Genomic DNA, 9,019 nt, shown 5'->3' with positions numbered 1-9,019 from the left:
CCCTGTGATACTGTTTGCATTTGTCAGAACTCATAGACCTGCCCAATGCAGAGTGAATCTTTTTTTTTTTTTTTTTTCGAGGTGGAGTCTCGCTCTGTTGCCCAGGCTGGAGTGCTGTGGCCAGATCTCAGCTTACTGCAAGCTCCGCCTCCTGGGTTTACGCCATTCTCCCGCCTCAGCCTCCCAAGTAGCTGGGACTACAGGCGCCCGCCACCTCGCCCGGCTAGTTTTGTATTTTTTAGTAGAGACGGGGTTTCACCGTGTTCGCCAGAATGGTCTCGATCTCCTGACCTCGTGATCCGCCCGTCTCAGCCTCCCAAAGTGCTGGGATTACAGGCTTGAGCCACCGCGCCCGGCCAAGAGTGAATCTTAATGCATGCAAATTAATGTAATAAATTCAGACGTTGAGGGGATCCCAGAAAATAATTTAGGCTGTCACACGAGAATCTATCTGTATTACAAATGTATGAGGCAACTTCACAGAGGGAGTAGAGGGAAAGGTGCTGACCTAAGTAACTTTAGAAATGAATGGAGTCTGTAAGACTAAAGGCAAAATAAATTACAAATATGCAGTGTACACTAGTTGATAAAGTTTTTCAAATGAGGGTACAGATTAACAATTCTGATACGGCTATACATGTATACTGGAATTGAACTATTAAACAAATGGATGCTGGACAGTGGGAGCCAGGTTTTCACTGTTGGAGTAGGAATTTACAGATTAGCAAGGGGAGGATGCTAGAATGATCTATGTGGTACCAGATTAGAGTTGGAATCATGAGTAAGAATACATGTTTAAGTTAATATAGCTACAGATGGCATATGCATGGTTAGTATATACACATATATTTCTTTGCTCTGTCACTGAGAAGACCTCAAAGAAATTGTACCTCAGTAGCAATGAGCACATCTGATGCCTAAATCTTGATTGTAATGCATTTATCTAATAAAATTGTAGGGAGACCCACTGAAACTATTGCTATGGAATAAAAGATGAAATGCTCCTGATTATTGTAAAAACAAAATTGCATGCAGGATTGTGTAAAGACAATGCAAGGTTGGGCGGCCAGAATTAGCCAACAGCACGTGATGTGCTTCCCCCTGCAGAAAGCCTAAAAATGGACGGGGAGTCAGGGAGGTTTCACATCACCAAGATTCCTATTCCAGAAAAGCAGATGTTCATAGCTCTGGGAATGAGATGCGACCCTTGTGGAGAGCCTATAAACAGATGCACAAGGGGCGCCTGTTCATATGGATGAGATAGGGCTATAAACACCCTTATCTTGCCATGGCTCTTCTAGGACTCTTTAGGGTTAAGACATACTCCCTTCTGAGAATTTGTGGTCTAACTGGTTGTCTAGTTTCACGTCCTGCTTCTATTGTTTGCAACCAGCTTTTGCTGCAATTATTACTACTGATTAGTATCTTACTAAACATAGGTTATGGATAGACTGTGTTTCTGTTTTAAGGCTCTGTTAGAAATTGCTGATGCACACACTATATTGTAAATTCTTATCTCTGTATACTGTACTTCTGCATACCGATGTTATGTTATGTTCATCCCCATGTGACCATCTCACCTCATAATCAAATGATCCTAAATCCCTCACTAACCTACCCCCGCCCTGACTGAACTTAATAATAAATGCTGGTATATCCAGTGCATTGGTGGCATCACAGGACCAGAAGGTGGTGATCCCCTGGACCCAGCTTTCACTATCTTGTGTGTGCCTTTTATTTCTCGACCTGCTGATCCACCTGGGAACAAAGAAAAAACCCCATTGCATTGTGAGCTCCTGGCCAGATCCCACAATATAAAATAAACCAGGGTCCCTTGGAGAAATGGCTGATTCTAGGACTGGGAAAGAAAATACACAACATGAGCTTGGAGCAACTGGTAATGCCAGAAAATAAGGAAGAGCTGCAAATAAATAAAGAAAACCGGCCGGGCGCGGTGGCTCAAGCCTGTAATCCCAGCACTTTGGGCGGCTGAGACGGGCGGATCATGAGGTCAGGAGATCGAGACCATCCTGGCTAACCTGGTGAAACCCCGTCTCTACCAAAAAATACAAAAAAAACTAGCCGGGCGAGACGGCGGGCGCCTGTAGTCCCAGCTACTGGGGAGGCTGAGGCAGGAGAATGGCGTTAACCCGGGAGACGGAGCTTGCAGTGAGCCAAGATCCGGCCACTGCACTCCAGCCTGGGCGACAGAGCGAGACTCTGTCTCAAAAATAAATAAATAAATAAATAAAAAATAAAGAATAAAAAAAAAATAAAGAAAACCACAATGATGGGGGCATATCAAAGGGACACATGAGACAACTGAAAGGGCTCCTAATGGCCAAAAATAGAGTCGTTTGAAAAAAATAAATGTGTGTTTGTGTGTATAGTATAATGTATAGATACATGAGTATGTATCTATACATTGTATTAATCCATTTTCACGCTGCTATAAAGAACTACCTGAGATTGGTAATTTATAAAGACAAGAGGTTTAACTGACTCATAGTTCCACATGGTTGGGGAGGCCTCGGGTAACTTAAAATCATGATGGACGGCAAAAGGGAAGCAAGGCATGGCTTACATGTTGGCAGGGGAGAGAGAGCGTAGGGGGAAGAGCCACACTCTTTCAAACAACCAGATTTCATCAGAACTCACTCACTGTCACGAGAATAGCAAGGGGGAAGTTTGCCCCATGATTCAATTACCTCCCACCAGGCCCCTCCCCACAACACGTGGGGATTACAATTTGAGATGAGATTTGGGTGGGGACACAGAGCCAAAGTATATTAACATATGTATTGCATTATAATCCAAAGTATAAAATATAAAAGTATATGAGTACATACTGATAAAAATAAATGATCAAATAAGTTAATCAGTGGGGAAGAAGAGACAAGTCTTCTGTGCTGAAGAATTCCAAGTAAATTAGGTAGATAGTATACCTCACACTCCTTAAATGTGGACTGTGCATAGTGACTTCCTTTCCAAGAGCACAATATGGACAATTAGGGAAAAGACTAACTTTACAGTGGAGAAGTCTGACAAACACTGCTTCAACCAGGTGATCATTCAACATCAGTAGTCATAAATCATGTTGATGGTATGTATCCTTAATATCATGTGATGAAAATGGTACTCTATTATTCTTCTCTCAACTATCTCTCCTGAATCCATAACCCCATGAGAAAAACCTATAATCATGAGGAAAAACCGTTAACAAGTTCCAGTAGAAGGGCATCCTACAATATCCCTGATCAATACTCTTCAAAACTGTTAAGATCATCAAAAACAAGCGAACACCACATATCCCCATGTCCACGATTCACCCTTGGTAACCACTGTTTTATTCTCTATCTCTGTTTTATTCTCTATTTGACTTACCTCTTTTAGAGTCCACATTTAAGTGATATCTTGGAGTATGTTTTTTTCTTTCTGTGCCTGGCTTATTTCACTTAGCATAATGTCCTTCAGGTTCATCCATGCTGTAGCAAATGGAAGGATTTTCTTTTTAAGATTGAGTAATATTTCTCTCTCTCTCTCTCTCTCTCTCTCTCTCTCTCTCTCTCTCTCTCTCTGTCTCTCTCCCTCTCTCTCTCTCTGTGTGTGTGTGTGTGTAAACCACAGTTTATTTGTCCATCAACAGACAATTTAGTTGTTTGCATATGAACATGGGAGTGTAGAGATCTTTACAAGGTGGTGGTTTCGTTTCTTTGGCTAGATACCCAGAAGAGGAATTGCTGGGTCATATGGTAGTTCTATTTTTAATTTCTTCCAAACTGTTTTCCACAGTAGCTGCCCCAGTCTACGTTGAATTCAGTAAAGAAGAAAATGGGGAGATGTAAGTCAAAGAATATAAAGTAGCAGATATGTAGGATGAAGTCTAGAGATCTAATGTACAACATGAGGACTATAGTTAATACCATATTGTGTTTGGGATTTTTGCTAAAAGTATGGATTTTAGATATTCTTGCCACAACAATAAAAGGGCAACTATGTGCAATGATGGATATTTTAATTTGCTTGACTATAGTAAGCAAAAGAATAGATAACATTTCACTATCTATATGTATCAATATATCAAAAGATCATGTTGTACAACTTGAGTATATATAATAAATCTTAAAAAAAAAAATAAGCTAAGTCTGGGAAACCATCACAGCTAAAATCATCCTATGAAGATGTAATTAATTCACTGTGGTATCCCAGATGGGATCATAAAATAGAAAAATTGCATAAGATAAATACAAAGAAAATATGAATAAACTATGGACTTTAATTGTTAATAATGCATCAGTATTGGCTCATTAGTTGTAACAAATGTACCATACTAATGTAAGCTATTAATAATAATGGGTGATTCTGTATGTGTGGGAGGGTGCTAATACGTGAACTCTGTGTTTGCTGAATTCCTCTGTAAATCTGAAACTGTTCTAAAAAATGTCTTCTGATTACAAATAAGAGAAACACACACACCACAACACACACACACACACACACACACACACAGAGTCCTTACATAAGCCAGTCACTCCAGTGTTTGCTTTTGAAACATTTTAATTCTCATAACAACCTGGTGAAGTAGGAACTATTATTGTATCAGTGGGGAAGCTGACGCTAAAAGAAATGAAGTGACCTCCCCAAGATCATGCACCCTGCAGGTCTGAGTTTCTAGAAGCTGGACTGAAGCCTGGAGGTTTGGATCCAGAGCTAGGACTTTCAAACGCTTAACCACAACCCATGAAGCCCTCAGCAAGGTGCCAACACATAATGAGGACCAGTTAGGCTGAGATGCTACTGCTGCTATTATTGTTGGAATTTTAATCATTATTTCCCCATTCTCTGGCATACTAGAGCACTGACTGTCTACACCTTGCAGTGCCTATGGGCTTGTTCTAACCGTGTGTCATTCTCCAGTGTCTTCCCCATTGAAGGCTTTTCTCTTTGGATCAATTGTACTGGTTCCAAAGGCAACATCTGCCTCTATAATGAGCACAGCACAGAACTCAGCTTACTAGAGGCGCTCAGTAATCACTTAGGTGATTCAGGCCTTGGGTATCTCTGCATCTTTACCAGTGACCAGGCTGCAGGCTCTAATCTTATCCAACAACCACAAGGCTAATGTGTCCATCTCTGTTTGATTTTCCAGGTGTTGATGATCCTCAAGTACTTGGCCATGATTGCAACCTGGGAGGAAAGGGAGCAACTTGATAAGGCCCAGAAGACCCTGTATGGGGAGGTATTTATAGAGACCTGTGGGCTCCTGGTCTCACTGAGTAAGGCTCACCTCTCTCTCATGTGGGGAGAGCCTTCTTTTACCCTGTCACTCCAGGCCTCACTGATAGAGAAGGCCTCTGGATACCACCCTGCCTTCTACCCATAATTCCCTCTGTGATTCTGTCTTACTTACTCTTTCCTGGTCTCCATGTGTCCAGCCAGGCACCATGAGGGTCCAAATACAGGAACTGAAATCAAGAACCAAGCCGAGAATTAAACCAAGCCCACACTCTCATTTTAATACCTAGCACAGGCTGGCTTCAATGTCAGTTCCTTATTCTCAGATCTCACCAGAGGGAATCTTAATGGTTAAGCTTTGATGAGTTAGGTGTCCCTACAACCCAGTTAGCAGGGGTTGTGAATGATTCTCTAAAAAAATCCATGAGTCAAACAGGCCGTCTGGCAACTTTCTATACTACCCAGTCTCCATTAAAAGGCTTATTTTTTCCCTGATACCTACACATCATCCCTTGCTTCATAAAGTCAGGGTCACAATCCCCCATGGGACAGGAGATTATATTGAATGGATATCCTGAGAAAGCAATTCCTTTTTTCCTTCCCTTTCTTGCTTTCTGCTTATTGTCAGTCTTGGTTTGATGAGTCTTTGATGCCTCTCCTAATTTTTATTTTTTTTTAATTAGACGGATTTTTGCTCTGTTGCCCAGGCTGGAGTGCAGTGGCATGATCTCGGCTCACTTTAAGCTCTGCCTCCTAGTTTAACACCATTCTCCTGCCTCAGCCTCTTGAGTAGCTGGGACTACAGGTGCCCACCACCACGCCTAGCTAAGTTTTTGTATTTTTAGTAGAGACGGGGTTTCACCATCTTAGCCAGGATGGTCTCGATCTCCTGACCTCATGATCCGCCCGTCTCGGCCTCCCAAAGTGCTGGGATTACAGGCTTGAGCCACTGCGCCTGGCCTAAAATTTCGCTTTTAAGCAGAGTGAGTAGTCCCCAACTCATAGTAAGGTAGGAGATCAGCAGGACTTGTTCTCCAAGCACTGGACCCTGCTGATCAAAACAGGATCTGATCAAAACAGAATGCAGAAAATAAAATAAAATAAAATAAAACTAGAACCAAGACCATGATGAAAATGACCTCTAGTTGCCTTCATTGCTCATTATACATTAATTATAATGCATCAGCATGCCAAAAGAAACTCCTGTCAGTGCAATGACACTTTGCAAATGCCATGGCAACTCCTGGAAGTTACCTTATATGGTTTAAAATGGGGAGAAACCCTCATTTCCAGGAACTCCCCACCCCTTTTTCAGAAAACTCATTAATAACCTGCCCTTTATTTAGCATATAATCCAGGAACAGCCATAAATATAGCAAGCCAAAATTCCATGAGAGCTGCTGCTACTACGCTGCTATGAAGCAACCATTTTCCTGCCCTCTGTGGCACTAATAAACTTGCTTTCGCTTTGCTCCATCAGCTTGCTCTTGAATTCTTTCCAGTGTGAAGCCAAGAACCTTACTGGACTGAGCTCCAGCTCTGGGGTTCACCTGCATCATCCTTCCTGGTGACCACGAAGGGACTAACAAACTGAGGGGACTTGAGGGAGGTTTTCACCCAGACCCCAAATTAAAGACCAACGGGCACCATTTGGCCTCCACAGATGGGTGAATGTCCCCTTTGTTTCCCCTCAATATCATGCTCTTTCCTTTAACTGATTTACTTTCCCTTTCACTCTCTTCTCTCTCTCTTTACCTTTTAGAGTGGACCAGGAAATGGGAATGGGGTCTCAGATGACAGCATGGCTAAACCAGCCAAAACCAGCTAAAACCAGGATGTTGCCCCCGTTGCTCATTATACATTAATTATAACTCATTAACATGCTAAAAGAAACTCCCACCAGTGCTGTGACAGTTTACAAATGCCATGCAACTCCCAGAAGCCACCTTACGTGGTGATATGGTTTGGCTCTGTGTCCTCTGCATCTCCCAGTCAGTTCCCCCAAAAGGCATCACTGTTCCGACTTCCTTCCCCATACATTGGATTGGCCTCTTCTTGAAGGTTACATGTATGGATTCACATGGTGTGCATGGCTTTTTGTCCAGGGTCTTTCACTTGGTATCCTGTTTGTGAGAGTCATAGTATAAGGATTTTCTCTTTCTTTCTTTCTTTTTTTGAGATGGAGTCTCACTCTGTCACCCAGACTGGAGTGCAGGAGTGCAGTGGCATGATCTCGGCTCACTGCAAGCTCCGCCTCCCAGGTTCATGCCATTCTCCTGCCTCAGCCTCCCAAGTAGCTGGGACTACAGGTGCCTGCCACCAGGCCCAGCTAATTTTTTGTATTTTTAGTAGAGATGGGTTTTCACCGTGTTAGTCAGGATGGTCTCGATCTCCTGACTTTGTGATCCACCCACCTCAGCCTCCCAAAGTGCTGGGATTACAGGCGTGAGCCACCATGCCTGGCCCCACACAAGGATTAATTTCTGTCTTGAGACTGTTTATACAGTTGTTCCTTGGTTTATACAGATTCCCTTTACCTCACTCGCACCCTCACAAATCATAACTCCAAAATAGCAGAACACCCAACATTTTCCAAAAACACAGAAACAGAGCAGAAAGTCAGGCATCAGTCCTCACAACACGCTTTAGACCCACGCTTTTCAATTCTCCCTGAGCACCTGGAGAACTTTTAAAGCTGCTCATGTCCAGGCTTCATCCTGCAATTTTGTTCCATTTGGCCCATAGTCAAGGCACCCCCACGTGGTTCTTTTTTTCAGGGAGGTTGAGACCCACTGACTTAAGTTAATTAAAAAATAATTTCTGTTATGTACTGTCACTTTCCCAGGGTCCCATGGCTGTATTTAAAGGGGGAAGGACTTGCCCCTGAACAGTGTTGGATTTTGTAGAATGGAGATTGAGCGGGATGAATGTTACATCAATGATGATCATGACCCTCTATAGATTCTTGACCCAAGGATGGTTTTTGTGCTTTTGGTTTCCAGGTTACAGGTCAACATTTTCTTTGCGTGGAAGGGAGCAGCCTCATTCTGGGCTCCTGCTCTTGTCTTGAACACCATACTGAATATAGAGCATCATTTTTATCTTTACCCAAATATTGCTCTCCTATTTCTCCATGATCAGGGCATCTTCTTCCCAAATCGGAACTGAGCTACCTGATGGCAAATGAGCAGGATTATTGTGTGGTGAAGACAAACCTTTCCTAAAGTTCCTGTCCAGGTAGGTGACCAAGAGCTGGGCAGGTGGGGGTCCCTGAACTCCATAGATAAGTTGGGGACCTCTTTTTGGGAAGAGGGAAGCCTCTTGTTGTGACCTCTCTGGGGACTTGGGATCCATACAGCCCTTTGTCCATCCTCTTACCCCCTTATACGCTTCCCTGCTACTGGGGGAGGAGTAGGTTGTATTAGGTTAAAATCAAGCTCTAAAGCCCCATGTCTTTGGGTTTAATACTTGACATTGCCCCTCTCCAGCCTTGTGAGATGTTGCATGATTTCATCAGTGTAAAAGCTGGCTAAGTTAATGCTGGCTATTGTGACACAGAAACACTTTACAATATCAGCAACCCAGCACAGGGAGAGTTTTTGGCTTTTGTCTTTTCCTTTTCCTCATTCAAGATCCACACAGGTCTACACAGGTTAGCAAGGAGCTCTGCACCACACAGTTATTCAGGGAACAAGAAACATTCCATTGTCAACATGTGGCTCAATTTAAAGCTTTCTTGGCATTATCGGTCAGCAGAGGAAAAATGAGAAAGAGAAGTCATGCC

Source organism: Rhinopithecus bieti, unplaced genomic scaffold (assembly GCF_001698545.2).
Source record: "Rhinopithecus bieti isolate Rb0 unplaced genomic scaffold, ASM169854v2 scaffold_30337, whole genome shotgun sequence".
Lineage (NCBI taxonomy): Eukaryota > Metazoa > Chordata > Mammalia > Primates > Cercopithecidae > Rhinopithecus > Rhinopithecus bieti.
The sequence above is the reverse complement of the archived record's forward strand: the minus strand, read 5'-3'. Positions refer to the sequence as shown.